Raw genomic sequence first — 26,483 nt, 5'->3', positions numbered from 1 at the left:
TGATTCTTGGCCATAAAGTCACAATGTCTTCTGGGCTACCGCTAATCTGTTTGTGAGCAAGAGGAATCCTGCCGAACCGAATCAAAGTGATAGAGATACACTCGCAAACTTCCACGTGTAAGCTACGAGCTGTGCGCCATGATTGTCTTCTAAATTACAGGAGTCAGAGGGTTCCAATTTATCACGTTGCATCTTTCGGTCATTGTTACGCAGCACAAATACAAATAGGCTGGATGTCGTCGAGAAATATCATCCGTCATACATCACTGAATAAACAGTTAAGACCTATCGTTTACCGATTGTATTGCGCTGTCTAGAAACACCCACTGAGACTAGGGCCTGTAATCAGTTTGAGCAGAGACGTTGGTTCGGACTGAATCTGATACCCGAGAATAAAAAAATAAAATAAAATAAAACACTGAGCTAACGCCACTGAAATTACCCATTACCTAAGCACTTGTTTGATATCTAGTGTCTTTTGGTATTTCCTACTCGAATCACACAGCGTGTTTAATGTTTCGCTCACGTGGAACAGATAACAAGGCAGACCTTGGGCCGCAGCTGGAGACAGGACTTGCAGATTGCATCAGATACCTGTGGGGTATTTAAGGCAGGGGCTCCTACTCGCTGCCACGTTAGTGCGACCCTTTGAGGAGCACAGGGTGGATAAGACTGCTCAGAATCTCAGCCACAAAGTAACTAATTGAGCGAGAGCGCATTTTGACGTTTATCGTCCTGTCAACGAATATTCATTATCCGATCGATCGCTCTTTGTGGTACTGTAGTGAACTTACATCTAGAGTCTCCGGTTCTGTTCATTCTAACCGACTTGAACCGTTTTAAGCATCGTTGCATGATGTCTCAAAGTTCACCCCTTTCTGGGTTTGTACTCGCTCCTCTGTCTAGGGGCTTTCATAACTTGCTTTTGGTTGTTCGCCTCTATTTTTCCAGACGTATCCCGTTTGTCACTATCGTTTTACAGAAGACTACTGTTTCGAAAGGGTCTTCGGGCTTGATTTCTAATGTTTATGGGTCTTCTGTGGTGCTAGAAAACAAGAGCATTGTGGTTTTGTATTTTGCGTCGAAAACGTCACATCACATTAAAAGAACGCCGATACATAACATCTGGTGAGATAACCATGTACAACTGTACCAGCGATTGATTATAGCTTAAGCCAAAAGGCGTAAAGGTGTACATTAGTTTTAAACAACAAAAGTCGATCAAGATGGATAGTTACATTAACTTTTATATAACGATCACGGTCTCGTATAATAACGTTTGTGATTTATCGAAGAAATAACTTTTAATCAGTTTATTACCATTCTACTTTACTGTAAACTTCTTTATTCCATTACTTGATGAAGTGAAACGCGCTTTTTGTAGATTTATTTATTTATTTATTTATGTAGATCCTCTAACAATCAGCGCTTTAGTTAATGTTTAATATTATACAAGACCTTCATCTGGTCCGTAGACGTATTGTCACAGAACTCGATTGTGAACTTATGCATTGCGTTGATTACCAGTAACCAGCAGGATCAGACTGCAACTTCTGATCAAGGTCAGTAATAAATTCACACTTACCTAATGTTCAGCTTAGTATTCTGCAGTCGTCGTGATCGTTCCTAGAGGATGATTACTTGCTCAAAAGGTTTGGGTTGTATGTTGAAAATACTTTTTATTAATTAACTGATTGGTTCTTCTTTACTTAAGTATTTTATTCTTTTTTGGATGAATCTTCCGTTTTAAAATAATTAGAACTTTTTTTATTATAGCAAGTTCACAAAAACCGTGAAATAGGTTACTTAAGTACACAATTTTCTACCCTTACAGAGTTCAGGTCACGACTGCCTATCATAAACGCACATGGCGAGAGTCTACAGGTAGTACTGTAAAGTATTTGAACGCTTAACAGTATTACAACTTTTTGTTACGTGTTATTACAGTGGTTGGTATTTATTTATAATTTACATATTCTCTTTATGATAATACTGATATGAATGATACAGAAAGTAAAAATGTTGAGCTTCTTTAAAATCGAGAGTGGAGAGACAATCTTTAAATAATACAAAACTTGAAATATGAAATACACGGTCCGACGTTTAAATCCGGAGAAATGATGTTTTAAAAAAGAAATTTATTAAAATACAAATGAAAATCCTTTTAAATATAAGTAGTGCGATCTTTCAAGAGTAACATTACTCGACGTAACCCTCTTCAGCCGCAATGACCGCCTCAAATCTTGTCCTGAAGCGATCGCAAGCTCTCTTTAAAACAGTGCTATCCTTATTTGCAAATGCTGCTTCGGTAGCGGTGTGTAGAGATGCTACATTAGAGTATCTCATCTTATTGGTAACTCTTTCGACTACGCTCCAAACATAGTAGTCGACGGGGTTGAAATCCGGGCTATTCGGGGACCAGAAATTCTTTGACCAGAACATGTCAACGTTATCCGAGAGCCAGTTTTGGACTTAATAGTTGGTATGAGCTTGTGAGCAGTCCTGTTGAAAGACATGTCATTTCCTCGAGTCAACAGTTACCATCCACGGTTTCACGACATTAGGCAGAACTTGCAGGTAAGCTTATTTTATGGCAATTTGTCCCTTTTCAAAGAAATGTGGCGACATGATATCACCACCACTGTGCACAACAACTAGGACAAAAACCCCAGACTTCTCTGAGGCATTATACTTGGCCACAATATCGTCAACAGTTGATCTTGGGTACCCGAAGAATCGAACTATTTCGTCGAAGACTTTCGATAATCGCGGCTCCTCGGTTGTACTCCGCTCCTGTCCTCAACATCTCGGCCATTTAGAAGTTACTGGCTGCCTATGGCTTTCAAGAACGCCAGTCGCGGCCTGCGGCGACACTACGATATGTCGAAATTGAAATTTGTTCGGATTTAAGAGCCGCACCCTGTACTTCTCAACTATTGTTAACACATTAGGGTTAAATGTCATCTAAATTTGCAGAAAATGTTATTTTTATATCAACAGTATGTTTCAAAACTTTTGATGAATGTGTTATATAGGTACTGCGAATGACGTAGTTACCACTTAAATGTTTAGTGGCAAAGCGAGAGTATGTGGTTACGAGAGGTCGCTGGATCGAATCCCAGTCGGACGGTCCGCTTTTAACCTAACCTTCACCCTTCAATAATGTGAAGAATTTCCAGGAATGACATGTGGTTTGGATTCTGTGTCCACCTGTAAGTCCCCTTTCCATGGCTGGAATACTGGCATCGGTTAGGGACACGCAGGTCCGCAACGTAGCGTCAAATTTACAGGCTTGCGCCAGACCGTTGATTCACATTGAATTTCTATTATTGTTATATCCTGTAAATACACTAAATTAAATTATTATTTCAGCATAATTCCGCTCTCAGATCGATAATCTTTGTGTGAATATTAATAAGAAAAATAATTAAAATGTGTAATAGCATACATAAATCTCACTCACGCGAGTACAGTACAAGTGACCTGTTTGCAATAAATATAGAAAATCAACTCTGGTGTACGTTTACTGTGTCAACATAAATAAACAACAATTTACGGTTTCACTACAGTCCGAAGATGGTTTCTAACGCCTGCACCCGTATTACTGCGCAACTGTGATTGTATTAATCAGTTACATTTTTAATGAATGTATTTCATTTAGCTGGATCTAATATTCTTCTAATGATTTTGAACTATTTCTTCTTCAGTTTTCTAAGGCATTCTTTATCGCCAACCATGAACAGGGCTTCGATTGCTTACCAAGTTACTGGTTAAAGCCCTTATGTTCTGAAAGAAGCATTTTTTTTTTTTTGCTAGCGATTGTTCGTGATGCTTGATAAGTTATTTTAAGTTTGTGTATTCCTTTTCTAAGTGATTCCTTGTCCAGATCTTTTTCCGTGAGGCGCTGAGGAGAGGTCTGGAATACAACCCTGCACATGGCGCAACATCTGGTGATCAGGAAAGGTGCCCGGCCGCGCTCTCGGGATAATAATGGCGAAGAAAATGGATTTCGCAGTCATGATAGAGTTGGAAACAAGAGAAACGCAGGCATATTTTGTAATGAATAAAAAAATGGTTCAAATGGCTCTGAGCACTATGGGACTTCACATCTATGGTCATTAGTCCCCTAGAACTTAGAACTACTTAAACCTAACCAACCTAAGGACATCACACAACACCCAGTCATCACGAGGCAGAGAAAATCCCTGACCCCGAATCGAACCCGGGAACCCGGGCGCGGGAAGCGAGAACGCTACCGCACGACCACGAGCTGCGGACGGTATTGTAATGAATATACTAAAGTGAACCTCCTGCAGCCCCTTTGTTATCTGTGCCACGTGAGCGTAAACAGGGTATATTCTCAGTGCAGAATCACTAGCGTTTTGTGCAAATTTTACGTTAAAAATTACAGATGTGTAATATGTTACACTCAAAATAGTTTAGGACTGCACCTTGTGCTGCGTTTCTGCGTACAAGTACTAGGAAAAAAGAAATGTTATCTTCGTTAATCAATTACGAGATCATCTACCCTCAAATTAGCTTTTTTTAAAAATAAAAAATCTATTGGACGTTTTGATGCATTAACGTGGCTATTTCCGGTCGATTTACAAACCTGATATCTGATGCGACTATCCTTGGCATCCATTCTACAACGGCCCTAAATTTGCAAACACTTTTCAAAAATCGTATAATATGTTAATGTTTATAAATGTATGATATTTGGAGGTTTGCGTGGTGTTTTATGTTGTGTTGGCAGAAGAGCCAACACCGTGTTACTAGTGGAGGCCGAAATGCACGCGTTTTAGCTCACGCAGGCTGGCGTTAGGAGGGAAGAGCTATACTGACTTGAGGTCTGGAACATGACAATGAATTAGAATTCAGAAAGCGGACGTAATTAGTTTGATACTTAACTTTAATCCATTAATGATGAACGTCGCTCTTGACGGTACATGAGTCACAATATTATCTGTTCAGAAGACATAGTAACTGATAATGGCGCCTTGCTAGGTCGCAGCAAATGACGTAGCTGAAGGCTATGCTAAACTGTCGTCTCTGCAAATGAGAACGTATGTAGACAGCGAACCATCGCTAGCAAAGTCGCCTGTACAACTGGGGCGAGTGCTAGGAAGTCTCTCTAGACTAGACCTACCGTGTGGCGGCGCTCGGTCAGCAATCACTGATAGTGGCGACACGCGGGTCCGACGTATACTAACGGACCGCGGCCGATTTAAAGGCTACCACCTAGCAAGTATGGTGTCTGGCTGTGACACCACATTTTATACTGTAATACCTGTGTATCTTAACTACAATTTTTAAAAACATTGTATACTGTTAAAAGCCCAGATTAAGGAAACAGTGCAAAATAATAACTGAATCTCGTACAGTGTCGTCAGACTGGAGTTAAAGACTTTATCCATCTGAGTGGCAGAGTGGCACAGAAACGCAGTGGCACGTAACGCGGAGTAAACCCGAACTCCTCCAACAAAATTTCGGTTCTGTAGGTAGGCACCTATCCTATTATATGTTGGGCGTCTCAGGAAACACATATTACAAAATTTTTCATTGCTGTGAAAATATTTTTCCGTAAATAAAGGTAAATGAGATAACAAAAGCACATAAATAATAATTATATTTCATTAGTCTGTAGCGAGCCGCCAAGGGCCGCGCCTCTCATGCTAAAATGCTCAGAGTACATCCGCTAACAGCCTTGAAATTTTGTTGATGGAGCTCTGGATCACAGTGTGTGTGGCAAAAGCAAAATCGTAAGCTCTGTTGTTGGCGCAATCGCTGTTGGAAGGCTTAACAACAAGATTAGATACACTACCTGATCGAAAGTACCCCGACACCCCTATTCAATCCGGAATTGATCTTTAGATGTCACGAAAGGCAAACCTGACAGTGTAAAAGAAGGCAGGGAGCGTTGCGTTGCGGTAGGAAATCAGTAACAGCAGAATGGGTCGCTCAGCAGAGCTCAGTGACTTCGAACGTGGACTTTGAATGTCACATGAGTAACAAATCCATCACATACACTTCATTCCTTCTACAGCTCCCCAAGTCGACTGTCGATGACCTGATGTACTGACGGTTAGGGCTGTTGGCCATTGTGGAGGGTGATAGTAAAAAATCGCACGGAATCAGCGTAAAGAGTCACTCGTGAGTTACAAGAGCTATCGGCAATCCAGCTATCACAATGGTTGTGGATGTGGAGTTAAAAATAATGGAGTACATTGGTTGACGAGCGCCTACTAAGCCCACGTTTCTGTTGTCAGTGATAAGCGACGTTTGACCTGGTGTAAAGACTGACAGTGGAGACTGGAAACGAGTGTGGCTTGGAGTTAGTCACGCTATAACCAACTGCAATCCGACGGAAGCGTTCGAGTTTGACGAATGCCTGGAGAACACAACCTGTCATGTGGAGTGGTAACAATGAAGTACTGAGGAGGTAGCGTTACCGAATGGGATTGTTTATCGCAGTTACGGTGTGCTCTGGTTATTGTGCTTAAGAAAACACATCTTATCGGATTGCGACAGTTCTAAGACAATGATTCTATAGCATGCCAATCTTCCTGTCATAGGGCGTCATCTGTGAGACAATTGTTTGTGGACGATAACACTCCTGAAACTGACTGGCCTGCCCAGAGTCTCACCAGAACATAACAGAACACCTTTGGGTTTAATACTGAACGTCGACTTCGCTCCAGACCCTAGCGCCCGACATCGTGACCTTTCCTGGTTTCGGCTCTTGAAGAAGAATCGGCTATCACTCCTCCACAGACATTCAGGCACTATTGAAAGTGTCTGCAACAGAGTTCAAGTCATAATAAAAGCGTAGGATGGACACACATATTAAAGTCCACTGATAGTTGCTATATCCAGGACTAACACAGTAAATACAGGGTGATCAAAAAGTCAGTATAAATTTGAAAACTGAATCAATCGCGGAATAATGTAGATAGAGAGGTACAAATTGACACTCGTGCTTGGAATGACATGGGGATTTATTAGAACCAAAAAAATACAAAAGTTCAAAAAATGTCCAACAGATGGCGCTTCATCTGATCAGAATAGCAATAATTAGTAAGACAATGCAAAGATGATGTTTTTTACAGGAACAAAACCAGAATCACGTATTTCCTCGAAGAAAAAAGGCCCGACAACGGTAGATTTGGTAAATCCAACCCACACCGTGACTTTCTCGTCGTGCAATGGAGTTTCCACGACAGTTCTAGGATTTTCGGTAGCCCACATTCTGCAGTTGTGGGCGTTGACAGACCCTCGGAGCGTGAAATGAGCTTCGTCGGTCCACAACACGTTACACAACCTATCGTCATCTTCCGCCATCTTTTGAAACGCCCACACCGCAAATGCCCTCCGCTTCACTAAATCGCCAGGTAACAGTTCATGATGCCGATGGATTTTGTACGGATAGCATCGGAGGGTACGCCTCAGTGCCAACCAAACAGTAGTGTATGGAATGCCGGTGCGACGTGCGACTGCACGAGCGCTGACTTCCCCGTGCATAGAGGAACCCGCTACAGTCTCCATTTCTTCCTGAACTGTCTCAACAGCATTACGCCTTGTGCTCGGTCGGCCACTACGGGGTCTATCGTCTAAACAACCCGTGGCTTCGAACTTCGAAATCATTCTCGCCACAGCTGCATTTGTCAACGGACCTTTACCCGTTCGAATCCACTTCCTATGGCGATAGGATCGTAACGCTGAACTAGCACATTCCCCAATCTGATAATATAGCTTCACTAAAAGTGCCTTTTCAGGTAACGTCAACATGATGCGACTGCTGGCGCATCTGATTCTCTCTCTCATTACAGCTCCTTTTATACACGATTGTCACGCGCAGTCACTGGCGTTTTGCTGTCCAGCGCCATCTGTCGGACATTTTGTGAACTTTTTTAGGGGGGGGGAGTTTCTGATGAAACCCCATGTCATTACAAGCATGTGTGTCAATTTTTACCTCTCTATCTACATTATTCCGGGGTTTATTAAGTTTTCAAATTTATACTGACTTTTTGATCACCCGGTATATCACCGTCTACAATTTATTGACACAGCAATGAAACAAATAATTCTATTACCAAGCTGTAGATGAATACTTTATGGAAAACTATATAAACTTATGTTGGTTATAGCAACGTCCAGGAAGTGCAAATGAAATGCAAAATTCGGGCGAAATCACTAATCCGTTGACATACTAAACCTAATGAACGTTGAAGTCTAAGTTCCATTGTGGTATTCGGACTCTCAAGTCCAGAGCTCAGCCAAATCAACATCGATCAGCAGGTCCACCGCAGCGTAGCACTTCCTAGTTGCGGAGCATAACGTAGCACGATGAGACTGGCTTGCAGACGGGAGTAGCAGCGTGAAATAAGGCTCCATAATTAATGGAGTCGGCGGCTGGGGTCGCTGTATATTCTGGTCGGCCAATCGCTGAGTGTTACGGGTGGCCAATCGCTGTGGTTTGGCGCGAAGGCGGTCTGCGATGAGCAGCGGGCAGCGCACGGCGAAGTGCGACCAACGATGCATTTCTCGGCCGCGCGTAATGGAGCGCGCCGGCGCTCGGTGCGGAGCTTTAATGGTGGTGAATACCATAATAGTGTCTGGATACTTTTGATGCAATAGTGTAAAGACGATTTCACCCCTTACGTTGGTTTGAGCACAGTAGTGCTTTCCTATGCATGATTTTGCTGGAGATGATAATCCTTTACCTTCCTCCTACCTTTGAACTGAGTTACCCAGGTAGTTATAGGAGCACCCACATTTAACGTGGCCTCTGAAACATGATTGAAGTTGGCATTTTTACCACATAAATTAATCGTATATAGAAGTGAAAGAAGCGGTAAGTGATACATAAAAAAGGCCGGCTGTGTGTTGAACCGCAGACCTGTGGATTTCGGTTTTGGGTGTTATCTATTACGTCACCGAACCACACATTAAAACAACAGGATAAAAAAGCGGTTTTGCAATAATGAGACATTTATCACTTGTTATATGTGTTTCAGAGGAAATCAGGCGGTGCTGGAAACAGCTGATGAGACCGTGACGCAGACGCCTCTGTCAGCTGGGGGTCGGCCTGTGAACGGCGCCGAACAGAGGTCAACGGTTTATCGTGCCTGTGACAGGCGGCTCCGGCAATGACAATGCGGGCGCATGCGTCACATCACAAGGCATTGCCTCTCTCTCCTTATCTTTCTCGGCAGCGTCTAGCTTTCATGGGTCGGCCGGGGTCCACGATTAACTTGGAATTTGTTCTGGTTCTTACTGGATTAGTCGGTAGAGCGGTCAGCTACCTACTATCACAGTTAACTGCTTCGTTCTTTTTGCTGCTGCTCCCTTCCGTAACGAAGCAGCAGTAACCAAGTCTGTGAACAGTGCCGTTGCTGTAGAAACAGCTTTAACTTTGGGGACATCGAAGAACCAAAGTTATTAATGGCAAATTGGGTTTCTAACATGGTTACTCTAAAAAATTACTCTGATCATTGCAGAATGAAGTTTTCGTTCTGTAGCGGAGTGCCCACTGATATGTAACATTCTGACAGATTAAAATGGTATATCAGGCCGAGACTCGAACTCGGGAGACCATCGCCTTTTATGGGCAAGTGTTCCACCGACTGAGCTACCCAAGCACGACTCACCACCCATCCACGCAGCTTTATTTCCGCCAGTAACTCGTCTCCTACATTTCAAACTTCACAGAAGCCCTCCTTAGAAGCTTGCAAATTCCTCTGTTATAGAAATATTTTTATTGCTATTGTCAGTCGGTATTTTATACCCTCTATACTTTGAAAATATTCAGTTTTTTTTTTTTTTTTTTTTTTTTTTTTTTTTTTTTTTTTTTTTTTGCCCAATCAAAGAGATTTCCTCAACTGCTTCCAGCGTCTCATTTTCTAATGTAGTTCCCTCTGGATACCTGAAGTAATTGTACTACTGTCCGTTACCTTTGTTTTGCGTTTGCTGATGTTATACTGTATAAAAACATGTGCAACTGGTACTGGAAGATAAAAGATTTATAAAAGCTGTTTTAAATAGCAATACAGTTTCTGGCGACTAGTTCGTCGGCTATGACGTTTATTGATTTACATCTTATATCCTCTTTCACAAGACACAATACACTCCGTTCAGCTGCTCATCCAAGTCATTTACCGTCTCCGACAGAACTGTAATGTTTCGACAAATTTCGGTGTTTTAATTTTTTTCTTCCTCAATGTAAATTCTCTTTCCAGTTTTCTACTTGGATTCCTTTGCAGCACTCTCGATGTACAGAAAAAAAAGAATCGCAACACCAAGAAAGAGTTGTGCGACGTACACGAAAGTTGGCAGGTGTGTTTCTACATCTGAATGACGATGTCTGTGCAGATTTCGTACCAGTCAGATATGAGTGGTGCTAGCAGCGCCACTATTAGAATGCTGATCAGGCTTACTTTAAATAAACGCTTAAAGGGAGTGAACGTTAGTTACCCTTGAGGTTGGAAGTAGTGAGTTGATGTTAGTCAAGAATGGCTTTAAGGTGACGATGACTCCATTGTCAGCACCTCACCGAGATTGAACGAGGTAGTGTAATAGGGCTACGGGAAGCTGGATGTTGCTTCAGCGATAATGCAGAAAGACTTGACAGGAATGTAAGCACTGTACATGATTGCTGGCAGCGGTGGTTACGAGAATGTGCGGTCGCTAGATGACAGGGCTCTGGACGGCTACGTGGCACTACCGAGAAGGAAGACCATCGTGTTCGGGGTATTCCTCTAGTGTATCGAACTGCATCTGAAGCAGCAAACTGAGAAGCAGTTGGCACCACAGAGAGGCAACGAATTGTTACAAATGAAGGACAGCTCTTAGCTTGACGCCCTGTAGCGTGCAATCTACTGATCCCAAACCACCACCATTTGCGGCTTCAGTGGTGTCCAACGAGAGCTCAACAGAGGGCTGGGTGTGTTTTCCAATATAGGAAATGTCGTGTGGCTAGGGCCTCCCGTCGGGTAGACCGTTCGCCTGGTGCAGGTCTTTAGATTTGACGCCACTTCGGCGACCTGCGCGTCGATGGGGATGAAATGATGATGATTAGGACAACACAACACCCAGTCCCTGAGCGGAGAAAATTTCCGGCCCAGCCGGGAATCGAACCCGGGCCCTTAGGATTGACAGTCTGTCACGCTGACCACTCAGCTACCGGGGCGGACTGTTTTCCAATGAAAGCTGATTCTGCTTCGGTGCCAGTTACGGCCATGTGTCGGTTAGAAGGAAGCCACTTAAGGGCCTACAACCATCCTATCTGCGTGCTAGACACACTGGAACTACACCTGGAGTTATGGCCTGCGATGTCATTTCGTATGACAGCAAGAGCACTCTCGTAGTTATCTCATGCATCCTGACTGAAAATTTGTACGTCGTTCTGGTGATTCGACCTGTTGTGCTTCCATTCGTGAACAGCCTTCTATTGGGTGTCTTCCAACAGGGAAACACTCGCCTACGTGCCTCTGTTGTAACACAAAATGCTTTACAGAGTGTCAAGATGTTACCTCGGCCTGCACGATCACCAGATCTATCCCCAGTCGAGCACATATGGCACACGTCGGACGACAACTCCAGTCTCATTCACAATCAGCATTGACCGTCTCTGTACTGACCGACCAATTGTAACAGGTATGGAACTCCATCCCACAAACTGACAACCTGCACCTGTACAACACAATACATGCACGTTTGCATGCTTGCATTCAACATTCTGCCAGTTACATCCATTATTGATGTGCCAACATTTCACATTTGCAACGACTTATCTCGAGCTTAAATTAACGTGTGATGTTGTAATGTTAATCACTGAAATATGCTATCTAGTCAAATATATTCTCCAAATTTAATTACTCTGCATCAATCATTTTTTAGTATTGCAATTTTTTCCGTCAGTGTTGATGATGTTTGGTTTGTGGGGCGCTCAACTGCGCGCTCATCAGCGCCCGTACAAAGTCCCAATTTTTACACAGCCCAATTTCTGTACGCAGTCCAATCTAGACACTACCACGAATTATGACGATGATGATGATGATGATGAAATGATGAGGACAACACAAACACCCAGTCCCCGGGTAGAGAAAATCCCAAACCCGTCCGGGAATCGAGCCCAGGACCCCGTGATCCAGAGGCAGCAACGCTAGCCACTAGACGCACTTCCGTCAGTGTGTTTGCCCGTCATCACACTATCCTCGTCAGCCAGTTTGGGAAGGAAAGTCTGTCCACCCAATTTTGTGAACTAAATCAATTCCGGTTAGTTGTTCCTATTCTAAGTGAACCAAAAGGAGCGCTAGCAAGGCATAACAATTCGTTCGAGTGAGTGAATCCCACTACAGCAACATCAATGATCGTTATTTAATGTGGTTCGGACGGCTGTCTCGTAAGCCAGTACTCTGTGCTCAGCTTTATCTCATTCGTGTGTGAATATTATATATTCTGTGAACAACTTGTAGTTCCTTTGCTGCTGGACATTTCCTCTCTGTGGTAAAATAAATAAATAAATAAATGTCGTGTAACTAGGGCCTCCCGTCGGGTAGACCGTTCGCCGGGTGCAAGTCTTTCGATTTAACGCCACTTCGGCGACTTGCATGTCGATGGGGATGAAATGATGATTAGGACAACACAACGTCCAGTGCCTGAGCTGAGAAAATCTCCGACCCAGCCGGGAATCGAACTCGGACCCTTAGAATTAACATTCTGTCGCGCTGACCACTCAGCTACCGGGGGCGGACCTCTCTGTGGTGTAACGTATTACTAAAATGCCTTACTCAACATTGCGCAACTTTTGGTTTGTTGAGTAAAAACGCTGTTTGACGAACAACTACAGCATTCTGCAAAGACCACAAGCTTTCTAGACAGGGAAGTAAGTCCGGATCGAACTCGAACGCCGGCTGAACTGCCGTTGCACTGGTACAGCGTCCAAGCTGTGTGCAGTTTTTAGATGATTTATCACACCCACCTAGATGGATAAGAGGTTTTCTGCAGAGCTCCGCCTAAAACATACAGACAGTTAAAATACGTAAAGAAACACAGATGCCTTTCGTGATTTCTCATCTTGGAATAGTGGGTGATGTCTATTAATAGCAAAACCTACAGGACTATAGAAGCCAAAATGCGAAATCAAAATGAGTGTTTATTCACCGTGTACAAACCTCAAGGATTTATAGTAACGCCTAAAGCTGCAGTATAGATACTGTCCGTTTCCTAGATACCTTAGGCAACATTCAGTACCAAGAGTCGCTTCTATGAAGGAAGAAGCGAATTTAGTAGTTGCGAAGACAGGAACTAGCGTGAATGGAAATATACTTAACAATTTATTTGCGTCGCAACTATGGCCATCAAAACCACCCTAGTGAACAATTTAAGGGGATAAATAGAATTTAAGGTTTGGTCAACAAGACATCATTAGTGACGGAAAGAGTTTAGTTGGAAGATTGCGCTGGAACAGAATCGGCCGTCGTTGTTTTGAGAGAACTACACCAATATTCGCTCAGTTGTGTAGACTGCACGTAAGTTTCTAGAGCGTGTTCACAGAAGAAATACAAGAAAACCTACAAAGGCCTTAACGATTGTTAAAATCACCAAAAGAACATTTTGAAATTTTCAGTATAATGTGAATCAGGGGAAAAATATCACTAACCTGACGTAAGCCACAGTCTTGCGACATCTAGCGACCCGTATTCTGAGGGTTTATTTAGACCATTTAGCCAACATATAAGAGCCTAGGAAACTAGCAAAAGTGTTTTGATCTCATAATACGCGTAATTAATCGATACTCAAAGACATCATTGTCTGAGCTGAGCGTCCTGTAGGACAAAGGTTCAAATCCCCGTCGGGTCATCCAGATTTAGATTTGTGTGAGTTCCCTAAATGGCTGGTTGGTGCCTTTCGAAGGGCACGGCTGATTTCCTTCCCCATTTTGAGTTTGTGCTTCGTCTTTAGTCGCCTCATTATCGACAAGATGTTCAACCCTAATCTTCCTTCATGCATTCTTTATCGATTGAGGATCGCCTTTACACCCCAGTACCGAAGCGATGGGAATCACAGAATTTTAGGGCTGGGATACAGGGAAACTGCTCCAGTAAATCACGAAGGACGCTTATTTAATGCAAAGTGAGGGATAAAATAAGTTTGTCAAAGGTTTTCCAAGGTCCACTTCAGAGCTTTTCAACTACGCTGATCCAAATCAGTACTATACTCGTACTGCTGTAACATGTGTATTATCTGACGACTGGTGATTATTCACGGATATACTAAAACGCGTATTTGTCTCAGCGTTTGTGGAAAAATTGCAAAACTACATTAATTTAGATAGCTATACATTTATTAGAATTGCGTTTGGAACCTTACTGTGGTTTTCGTTTTCGACGTTTGGTTCTTAAAGGCGATATTTTTCTCAGAAAATTTTTCCACTTTTATGAACTGGAGGAGTTTGCTACGCATCTTTGGTTTTTGGTTTATCATGTGTCACTCTACTTACTCAGATTTCACCTCAGCTATGGGTAAAAGTATTTGCTTTCTCCCCACTTGAACGAAATCATTCACGCAATAAGAATGTTTTATGTTAATAGTAACGTCGACGCACTCTTCGTTAAACTGTATTTCGGACAGTAAGAAACTACATATCTACGAGCGCAGATACATATATAACGTGGGCCTGTTTTGACACGTTTTTAAAATGAGGGGAAACAGTTGGCATTGTCATGCCGTTTCTCATATATATACGCGTAGTATCTCATATAAAGTAAATAAATATTTTCTCCTTGACTCGCAGTTGCAAGCATGGACAACAAGCTGTCTAATGGAATGACGAATACGAAAATTTGTGCTGGACTGGAACTCGAACCCGAATTTCCCGCTTATCGCGAACGGTTGACATGATTTTTTTTTTTTTTTAAATTCCCCACCATTCATTGTTCTCGGCATTTGGTTTGGGTAGACATCACGTGACAGCCCTTCAAATTCATCGCTTAATACTTCACACATATTAACCAGACCTCTGACCAAACACGCTGAGCTACTGTACCAGCTAGCCTAGGCTATCCGAGCACACTTCAAGGTCAGAATAAAACTTGCGTATGTCGTGAACCATGTGTGAACGAACTGCAGTCCTACATCCATTATATATATTCCCGTATAGGGGAAACATTTTAATTCAAAATCGCTTGCCCGGTGTCAGCATATAAGTACAATATTGCAGTGCCTGGGTTGTACAGATGAGTGATGCATGCATGGCCGCAGGAACATTGCATCGTGATTCTGAACAACCCAGGCACTGCCACATCGTATTTCTCGCTTGTAGACACACTGCTTAAGAGTTCTTAATTGATGTAAGTCTGAAAACTAGTACTGTTTCACTGCTTTACAAGAATCGAAGTAAATATCGATGACAGACTTTACTGCTTTACATCTCTGACTCGCGGACGCAGCGCCACACAAGTGACGTCGATGAATGCTACTGCTGCTACGAGATGGCAGCACGAGTTACTGGCAATTGGTACCTGCTACACTTTAAGATCTCTTGTTCTTGGGCCTGTCCCACGTGTTGTGATCTGACAGTTCCACTCCACTGGCGCTACCATAAGAGCACCTAATTCGTTCAGCTGTGTCTGCTAGCAGGCCTTCGTCACAACAGCTTCGAAAAGAAGAAATACAGGTGTGTGTGTCTGGCCCCAATCTTAGAAAAAAATCATGAATGATTGTTTCTGAAAAAGAAATATTTGACGCTTCTGCAAATCGCTCAGAGTTTTTTATTGGTTTCTTCCCGTTCTGAAGTAAAGGCAAATTACGTGTGTTGCCCACAGCACACACAGCATACACTTTTTTTTCTGCGTATCATACTTGCTTCTGAAATATTGATTCACAGTTTTTAAAAAATGCTTTCCGTGTCATATTTTAAGTAGCAGAAAATATGAGCTGAACAAAAGAAAATGTGTAAGCTGATTTATGCGTAAAATCGCTCGTTGTTTTTTATTTAAGTCGATATTCTGCAGTAATAGGAAAGTAGTGGTTTTAGCTTATGTCCTGCTTTGTTTCGGAACTTAGGCACAGTCAAACTGCAGTTCACATAGCAGTTAAGGTCTCAGAACAGTGCATTGTTTTGTTTATTTGAGCTGAGTGACGCCTGCAAATACTTTGATCATTTTCATTATAACTTTGACTAAAAGTTCAGCTTAACGCCGCTCGAGATTATAAACGAAAGTTTGAGCAAAAACCGTCAAAGAATTTGTTTCTAGTTTATCGCTGTGTTCTCATTTCTTTGGTTTTTCATGTGCTTCCTGTAAATAGTTTTGCATTTTAGCTCTTGAGACGGAGACAGTTTGGATATGTTTTCCAGTTAGCCCGCGACCTTCATTTCAATTAGATTCATTGGCCGCGGAAGCAAACAGCAACATTGGTTGTTCAAGAGCAAAAGCGTCTGTAAAATTCTTCGACAAACATTTACTTTAAAACGGTTCCACTTGTTCTCTCGGAGTCTTTTCACATTTACATACAAAATCTCTACATTACATAGAGAGGTTAAGATGTATAGTTATTGGTTTCTGAAGGAAATAAAACACTCTCCTACATCATAAATAGTATATTAACATATGCAACGTCGTATTAGGACCATCAAAAACATGTCAGACTTTTTTACCACAGAACTGTATGGCGTAAATGTTTTTGAAAAGCGGAAATACGCGGATATTAAGAATTCTTGTGTCTTTTGTTAAACCTGAGAGATTGGGAGGTCTAACAGTCACTTGCTGCTAATAAAACTGTACAGCGTTGGTGAAATTATCAATGATAACAGATTATGCCCCCCCATGAACCATGGACCTTGCCGTTGGTGGGGAGGCTTGCGTGCCTCAGCGATACAGATAGCCGTACCGTAGGTGCAACCACAACGGAGGGGTATCTGTTGAGAGGCCAGACAAACGTGTGGTTCCTGAAGAGGGGCAGCAGCCTTTTCAGTAGTTGCAAGGGCAACAGTCTGGATGATTGACTGATCTGGCCTTGTAACAATAACCAAAACGGCCATGCTGTGCTGGTACTGCGAACGGCTGAAAGCAAGGGGAAACTACAGCCGTAATTTTTCCCGAGGGCATGCAGCTTTACTGTATGATTACATGATGATGGCGTCCTCTTGGGTAAAATATTCCGGAGGTAAAATAGTCCCCCATTCGGATCTCCGGGCGGGGACTACTCAAGAGGATGTCGTTATCAGGAGAAAGAAAACTGGCGTTCTACGGATCGGAGCGTGGAATGTCAGATCCCTTAATCGGGCAGGTAGGTTAGAAAATTTAAAAAGGGAAATGGATAGGTTGAAGTTAGATATAGTGGGAATTAGTGAAGTTCGGTGGCAGGAGGAACAAGACTTCTGGTCAGGTGACTACAGGGTTATAAACACAAAATCAAATAGGGGTAATGCAGGAGTAGGTTTAATAATGAATAGGAAAATAGGAATGCGGGTAAGCTACTACAAACAGCATAGTGAACGCATTATTGTGGCCAAGATAGATACGAAGCCCACACCTACTACAGTAGTACAAGTTTATATGCCAACTAGCTCTGCAGATGACGAAGAAATTGAAGAAATGTATGATGAAATAAAAGAAATTATTCAGATTGTGAAGGGAGACGAAAATTTAATAGTCATGGGTGACTGGAATTCGAGTGTAGGAAAAGGGAGAGAAGGAAACATAGTAGGTGAATATGGATTGGGGGACAGAAATGAAAGAGGAAGCCGCCTGGTAGAATTTTGCACAGAGCACAACATAATCATAGCTAACACTTGGTTTAAGAATCATGAAAGAAGTTTGTATACATGGAAGAACCCTGGAGATACTAAAAGGTATCAGATAGATTATATAATGGTAAGACAGAGATTTAGGAACCAGGTTTTAAATTGTAAGACATTTCCAGGGGCAGATGTGGACTCTGACCACAATCTATTGGTTATGACCTGTAGATTAAAACTGAAGAAACTGCAAAAAGGTGGGAATTTAAGGAGATGGGACCTGGATAAACTAAAAGAACCAGAGGTTGTACAGAGATTCAGGGAGAGCATAAGGGAGCAATTGACAGGAATGGGGGAATTAAATACAGTAGAAGAAGAATGGGTAGCTTTGAGGGATGAAGTAGTGACAGCAGCAGAGGATCAAGTAGGTAAAAAGACAAGGGCTAGTAGAAATCCTTGGGTAACAGAAGAAATATTGAATTTAATTGATGAAAGGAGAAAATATAAAAATGCAGTAAGTGAAACAGGCAAAAAGGAATACAAACGTCTCAAAAATGAGATCGACAGGAAGTGCAAAATGGCTAAGCAGGGATGGCTAGAGGACAAATGTAAGGATGTAGAGGCCTATATCACTAGGGGTAAGATAGATACCGCCTACAGGAAAATTAAAGAGACCTTTGGAGATAAGAGAACGACTTGTATGAATATCAAGAGCTCAGATGGAAACCCAGTTCTGAGCAAAGAAGGGAAAGCAGAAAGGTGGAAGGAGTATATAGAGGGTCTATACAAGGGCGATGTACTTGAGGACAATATTATGGAAATGGAAGAAGATGTAGATGAAGATGAAATGGGAGATATGATACTGCGTGAAGAGTTTGACAGAGCAATGAAAGACCTGAGTCGAAACAAGGCCCCCGGAGTAGACAATATTCCATTGGAACTACTGACGGCCGTGGGAGAGCCAGTCCTGACAAAACTCTACCATCTGGTGAGCAAGATGTATGAAACAGGCGAAATACCCTCAGACTTCAAGAAGAATATAATAATTCCAATCCCAAAGAAAGCAGGTGTTGACAGATGTGAAAATTACCGAACTATCAGCTTAATAAGTCACAGCTGCAAAATACTAACACGAATTCTTTACAGACGAATGGAAAAACTAGTAGAAGCCAACCTCGGGGAAGATCAGTTTGGATTCCGTAGAAACACTGGAACACGTGAGGCAATACTGACCTTACGACTTATCTTAGAAGAAAGATTAAGGAAAGGCAAACCTACGTTTCTAGCATTTGTAGACTTAGAGAAAGCTTTTGACAATGTTGACTGGAATACTCTCTTTCAAATTCTAAAGGTGACAGGGGTAAAATACAGGGAGCGAAAGGCTATTTACAATTTGTACAGAAACCAGATGGCAGTTATAAGAGTCGAGGGGCATGAAAGGGAAGCAGTGGTTGGGAAGGGAGTAAGACAGGGTTGTAGCCTCTCCCCGATGTTGTTCAATCTGTATATTGAGCAAGCAGTAAAGGAAACAAAAGAAAAATTCGGAGTAGGTATTAAAATTCATGGAGAAGAAATAAAAACTTTGAGGTTCGCTGATGATATTGTAATTCTGTCAGAGACAGCAAAGGACTTGGAAGAGCAGTTGAATGGAATGGACAGTGTCTTGAAAGGAGGATATAAGATGAACATCAACAAAAGCAAAACAAGGATAATGGAATGTAGTCTAATTAAGTCGGGTGATGCTGAGGGAATTAGATTAGGAAATGAGGCACTTAAAGTAGTAAAGGAGTTTTGCTATTTGGGGAGCAAAATAACTGATGATGGTCGAAGTAGAGAGGATATAAAATGTAGGCTGGCAATGGCAAGGAAAGCGTTTCTGAAGAAGAGAAATTTGTTAACATCCAGTATTGATTTAAGTGTCAGGAAGTCATTTCTGAAAGTATTCGTATGGAGTGTAGCCATGTATGGAAGTGAAACATGGGCGATAACCAGTTTGGACAGGAAGAGAATAGAAGCTTTCGAAATGTGGTGCTACAGAAGAATGCTAAAGTTTAGATGGGTAGATCACATAACTAATGAGGAAGTATTGAATAGGATTGGGGAGAAGAGAAGTTTGTGGCACAACTTGACCAGAAGAAGGGATCGGTTGGTAGGACATGTTCTGAGGCATCAAGGGATCACCAATTTAGTATTGGAGGGCAGCGTGGAGGGTAAAAATCGTAGAGGGAGACCAAGAGATGAATACACTAAGCAGATTCAGAAGGATGTAGGTTGCAGTAGGTACTGGGAGATGAAAAAGCTTGCACAGGATAGAGTAGCATGGAGAGCTGCATCAAACCAGTCTCAGGACTGAAGACCACAACAACAACAACAACAGATTATGAACATAAATTTGTTGGATTCATTAAAACTCTGCTAGCATCTGAATTTACGGGGTCTTATTTTTAAGGAATTGTGTGTTGAGATAGTGATGAGATGGCGTAGTGGTAAGGCACTGAACCAGCAGTTGGGAGAAGTAGGATTGAAAACCTAGTGCGGCCATAAAGCTTTTTATTCAGGATGCCAGGATGGTTTCTTTGAGAAGGAAGGCAAATTCCATCCACGTCCTTGTCCAGTAACAACTCATCTTGTCGTCGTTTGGAAGTTACAACCATATTTTACTTGTATGTTTTAAGATATTTAAAGTTTTCTGACATGAAGATAGTGGTGGAACTAGCGGAAAATTGACATTTCAACTTGCTTAGTCGGTTGAACATATTAACTTGGCTATGATACCACTAAGGCGGAAAAAAAAGAAAAGAATAGAAAACGTAGCCTAATTCAACTTATGGCCTTGAGTCGCACAAATGTGTTAGGTAATATTTTAACATCTGTCCTATGGAGGAGACAAAAGAAGTTACCACAATGAAAGCAAGTACTGTGCTTGTGATGGGCGTTACGTGCCGTCTACTACATTTTCAGCCGTTACGATTTAAGAGGAAATAAGTAATAAACTCTAGTATTGGTGACGTTGAAAATAAACAAGACTGCAGTGTAACTACCGGAATACCACAGGAAATTGTGAATTTCAAGCGGTCCGTGCAGACAATTTTCGTACGTATATGCAATGGATGACGTGAAAAAATTTGTCTAACGTACTGAAAATTGGCTGTTGCGTTCACCAGAAAAGATTGTTTTATGAATTAGGCACTTAGAACCTAACTGTGCTTGATCTGTATGCGCGCTGTGAATAGATACCAGATCGAACAGTGAGCTGAAATATGCTTGTGAAGTACTTGTTGTAGTGAGAGTTTTGACTCTGATAACTATACTAAAATATTAAGTGAAAATGGGTATCCCATAGATGCGGAAAAAGTTAATGTAACAACATGTTGGTGTCCCTAACTGTGGGAAAAAACCTGTTAAGGTCAGAGCAGCGTAGGATACGTGGAAACAAAGCCTTGAAGATAGATATTTTTTTATACTTATTGCTGTAATTTTTTACCAACGGAATATCGGAGAGCGACAACGTTAAAACATCAAACATTCAGTGTTGAAATTTACGAAACTGCTGGGCTAGTTAGAACACAAGGCCGATACCATTGTAAAAGTTTCACTCTCCTACACGAGACAATGTTCGCTTCCTTTTTTCCTAATCCAAACATCATCGTTGGCAGACACAGTGCACCAGTCAGACTGTAAACGTTGTGCATGTGTTTTTATCGTTGCTTTATAACAGGCGATTGAATGAGTCAAGTCGTTATCCAGCCGCGCGTTGGTGAAATTGTGGAAACACGAAGAGAGATGTTGCAAGAAGTGTCCGTAAAAGCGAAAGTAATTGAAAATGTTGCTACGGGTAAGTCTGACAATAATAAATGAAAATTTCATGGAGCAGGATGAACTGTTGCAGAAGTATCTCAATTACTGCGGTGTAGTAGTGCTTCAAATACTTGCCGGAATGAAATTCACCACTTTCTATATCCACAAGATTATTTTTCCTCAATTTTTAGAAATTATCTTCAGGTAAATTACGCCTAGAGCAACGGAAATCATTGAGCAGCTTCACATGTTTAAACTATGTTGTTTGTGTTTTGCACACAATTCTATACGTGCTCTTGGGTCTCTACGTGGTACGACTCATCTTTCATTCATATTTATTTAGTATATATTAGTCTCCATATGGTCTTCTTTCTCAGTTATACGTTGATAATTTGTAATTATTGCCGTTATGGAAGTGAGGAGATGCTGACTTGGTAACTAATAGTTAAAAAGTACCCGACAGTTTTGTTCCCATGTATAAAAGATATTGTAGAGAGGAGAAGCGGCAGTTAACAGTATCTAAATACACCAGCTACACAGTTTTCTGTACACTAGTTACGAAAGGTAACACAGTTTGAAAGGTAAATCAGTAACCATATGACAGAACACCATAATAAGGTCGGGGTTACTTCGAGAAGAAACAGCATTGTCAAGTTCAATAAGTCGTTACGCCGTGAAAACATGAAGATGCACAGCATTGTCAAGGAACGGAATTCAGTTCACGGTCAGTGCCCCAAAGATGAATCATTATATTTTGGTGCAGCAATTAGCACCGAAATGGAAATAATGCCCCGCCCCTTTTTTATAGCTCTAGTTTAATGTAGTGGTGCCCCTTAGTATGCCAGTACGAAATAATTGACTGATGCAATAGTAAAAAGATATCGCGATCTTGGAGGCATTGTTGAAATAGTGGGAGAGCGCTAACAGATTCCATTGCGTATCGTAAGAGATGAAAAATTGTTATATTATGATCTTGGTACAAACAAGGAGAATAATTTTCACAGATTCCCTGTATTAACAGTAATCATCCAGGGGAGCATAGGAATTTTCCAAGTAAATTTGTGTTTTCAGAGCAGCGAGGGAAGCGTAATGTGCGAAAAAGAGACGTGGCTATACGATAACTTAAGGAACGGCTACCTGGCGAATTGCCATCGCGTCCGTAGAAACATCATCTTTCCCGTTAGTTAGAAAGGTTTTTCATCGTTTTCTGTAACTTTAGACGCCAGCTATCTAGTGCAGCTGCGCTTAGCAGTATGTTAGTTTTTCTCTTTCCTCATAAAACGCATATGCACAGCACCTTCCTCTGTAGCTGCCGCTGGATAACGGGGTCCCGGGTTCGATTCCCGGCTGGGTTGGGGATTTTCTCTGCCCGGGGACTGGGTGCTTGTGATGTCCTCATCATTTCATCATCATCATTTATGACAGTGGCTGGATTGGACTGGACTGCATAAAAAATTGCACTGTGAAAAAGCTGGGGCTTTGTACGCGCGCTGATGACCGCGCAGTTGAGCGCCACACAAACCAATAATCATCACCATCACCACCACCACCACAACCGTCTGCATCTGCAGTTTAGTCTTCTCTAAATCGCCGTATGCAATATACAATCGCATTGACTCTTTCTACTGCAACGTTCCATCAACAATTGTACGAGGTTATTAACCTGTCAGATTCTTTTAACTGATCTTCTAGTGCATCGATATGCAGTAGGCTGCGGTAAAAAATGGCGGTAGCAGACTGACACAGCTTTCGACAGCATGAAATTACACTATTTGCAAACCATGGAAACCGTGTTACATGTAAGTAGCTTTTTGTATCATTCTAAACGAGATCAAGACTGGATATACTAAACTCCCTTGATATCTTGTAATGGCTATGTTTTTTCCCCCATGAACCATGGACCTTGCCGTTGGTGGGGAGGCTTGCGTGCCTCGATACAGATGGCCGTACCGTAGGTGCAACCACAACGGAGGGGTATCTGTTGAGAGGCCAGAGAAACATGTGGTTCCTGAAGAGGGGCAGCAGCCTTTTCAGTAGTTGCAGGGGCAACAGCCTGGATGATTGACTGATCTGGCCTTGTAACATTAACCAAAACGGCCTTGCTGTGCTGGTACTGCGAACGGCTGAAAGCAAGGGGAAACTACAGCCGTAATTTTTCCCGAGGACATGCAGCTTTACTGTATGATTAAATGATGATGGCGTCCTCTTGGGTAAAATATTCCGGAGGTAAAATAGTCCCCCATTCGGATCTCCGGGCGGGGACTACTCAAGAGGACGTCGTTATCAGGAGAAAGAAAACTGGCATTCTACGGATCGGAGCGTGGAATGTCAGATCCCTTAATCGGGCAGGTAGGTTAGAAAATTTAAAAAGGGAAATGGATAGGTTAAAGTTAGATATAGTGGGAATTAGTGAAGTTCGGTGGCAGGAGGAACAAGACTTTTGGTCAGGTGATTACAGGGTTATAAATACAAAATCAAATAGGGGTAATGCAGGAGTAAGTTTAATAATGAATAAAAAAATAGGAGTGCGGGTTAGCTACTACAAACAGCATAGTGAACGCATTATTGTGGCCAAGATAGACACGAAGCCCATGCCTACTACAGTAGTGCAAGTTTACATGCCAACTAGCTCTGCAGATGATGAAGAAATTGATGAAATGTATGACGAGATAAAAGAAATTATTCAGGTAGTGAAGGGAGACGAAAACTTAATAGTCATGGGTGACTGGAATTCGTCAGTAGGAAAAGGGAGAGAAGGAAACATAGTAGGTGAATATGGATTGGGGGGAAGAAATGAAAGAGGAAGCCGCCTGGTAGAATTTTGCACAGAGCATAACTTAATCATAGCTAACACTTGGTTCAAAAATCATAAAAGAAGGTTGTATACATGGAAGAAGCCTGGAGATACTGACAGGTTTTAGATAGATTACATAATGGTAAGACAGAGATTTAGGAACCAGGTTTTAAACTGTAAGTCGTTTCCAGGGGCAGATGTGGACTCTGACCACAACCTATTGGTTATGAACTGCAGATTGAAACTGAAGAAACTGCAAAAAGGCGGGAATTTAAGGAGATGGGACCTGGATAAACTGAAAGAACCAGAGGTTGTACAGAGTTTCAGGGAGAGCATAAGGGAACAATTGACAGGAATGGGGGAAAGAAATACAGTAGAAGAAGAATGGGTAGCTCTGAGGGATGAAGTAGTGAAGGCAGCAGAGGATCAAGTAGGTAAAAAGACGAGGGCTAATAGAAATCCTTGGGTAACAGAAGAAATATTGAATTTAATTGATGAAAGGAGAAAATATAAAAATGCAGTAAATGAAGCAGGCAAAAAGGAATACAAACGTCTCAAAAATGAGATCGACAGGAAGTGCAAAATGGCCAAGCAGGGATGGCTAGAGGACAAATGTAAGGATGCAGAGGCTTGTCTCACTAGGGGTAAGATAGATACTGCCTACAGGAAAATTAAAGAGACCTTTGGAGAGAAGAGAACCACTTGTATGAATATCAAGAGCTCAGATGGCAACCCAGTTCTAAGCAAAGAAGGGAAGGCAGAAAGGTGGAAGGAGTATATAGAGGGTTTATACAAGGGCGATGTACTTGAGGACAATATTATGGAAATGGAAGAGGATGTAGATGAAGATGAAATGGGAGATAAGATACTGCGTGAAGAGTTTGACAGAGCACTGAAAGATCTGAGTCAAACAAGGCCCCGGGAGTAGACAACATTCCATTAGAACTACTGATGGCCTTGGGAGAGGCAGTCATAACAAAACTCTACCATCTGGTGAGCAAGATGTATGAGACAGGCGAAATACCCACAGACTTCAAGAAGAATATAACAATTCCAATCCCAAAGAAAGCAGGTGTTGACAGATGTGAAAATTACCGAACTATCAGTTTAACAAGTCACAGCTGCAAAATACTAACGCGAATTCTTTACAGACGAATGGAAAAACTGGTAGAAGCGGACCTCGGGGAAGATCAGTTTGGATTCCGTAGAAATACTGGAACACGTGAGGCAATACTAACCTTACGACTTATCTTAGAAGAAAGATTAAGAAAAGGCAAACCTACGTTTCTAGCATTTGTAGACTTAGAGAAAGCTTTTGACAACGTTAACTGGAATACTCTCTTTCAAATTCTGGAGGTGGCAGGGGTAAAATACAGGGAGCGAAAGGCTATTTACAATTTGTACAGAAACCAGATGGCAGTTACAAAGAGTCGAGGGGCATGAAAGGGAAGCAGCGGTTGGAAAGGGAGTGAGACAGGGTTGTAGCCTGTCCCCGATGTTATTCAATCTGTATATTGAGCAAGCAGTAAAGGAAACAAAAGAAAAATTGGGAGTAGGTATTAAAATTCATGGAGAAGATGTAAAAACTTTGAGGTTCGCCGATGACATTGTAATTCTGTCAGAGACAGCAAAGGACTTGGAAGAGCAGTTGAACGGAATGGACAGTGTCTTGAAAGGAGGATATAAGATGAACATCAACAAAAGCAAAACGAGGATAATGGAATGTAGTCAAATTAAATCGGGTGATGCTGAGGGGATTAGATTAGGAAATGAGACACTTAAAGTAGTAAAGGAGTTTTGCTGTTTAGGGAGTAAAATAACTGATGATGGTCGAAGTAGAGAGGATATAAAATGTAGACTGGCAATGGCAAGGAAAGCGTTTCTGAAGAAGAAAAATTTGTTAACATCGAGTATGGATTTAAATGTCAGGAAGTCGTTTCTGAAAGTATTTGTATGGAGTGTAGCCATGTATTGAAGTGAAACATGGACGATAACCAGTTTGGACAAGAAGAGAATAGAAGCTTTCGAAATGTGGTGCTACAGAAGAATGCTGAAGATAAGGTGGGTAGATCACGTAACTAATGAGGAGGTATTGAATAGGATTGGGGAGAAAAGAAGTTTGTGGCACAACTTGACTAGAAGAAGGAA

At 41.9% G+C, this 26,483-nt stretch overlaps 1 protein-coding gene across 2 annotated transcripts in view; it reads left to right on the top strand.

Annotated features, from left to right (window-relative positions):
- The window catches only part of LOC124624016 (ornithine aminotransferase, mitochondrial), an 81,649-nt gene that overhangs the window by 31,899 nt on the left and 23,267 nt on the right, over positions 1-26,483 (top strand). The window contains exon 1 of one of the 2 annotated variants that reach the window (XM_047149081.1): positions 15,526-15,679. The exons of the other annotated variant lie outside the window; for it this stretch is intronic. The gene's annotated coding sequence lies outside the window, so the exon portion shown is untranslated. Of the gene's footprint in view, positions 1-15,525; positions 15,680-26,483 lie in introns of those variants that run through there. 2 annotated transcript variants of the gene reach the window in all.

Source organism: Schistocerca americana, chromosome 1 (genome assembly GCF_021461395.2).
Source record: "Schistocerca americana isolate TAMUIC-IGC-003095 chromosome 1, iqSchAmer2.1, whole genome shotgun sequence".
Taxonomy (NCBI): domain Eukaryota; kingdom Metazoa; phylum Arthropoda; class Insecta; order Orthoptera; family Acrididae; genus Schistocerca; species Schistocerca americana.
Note: the sequence above shows the minus strand (reverse complement) of the source record. Positions and strands in the feature narration are given on the sequence as shown.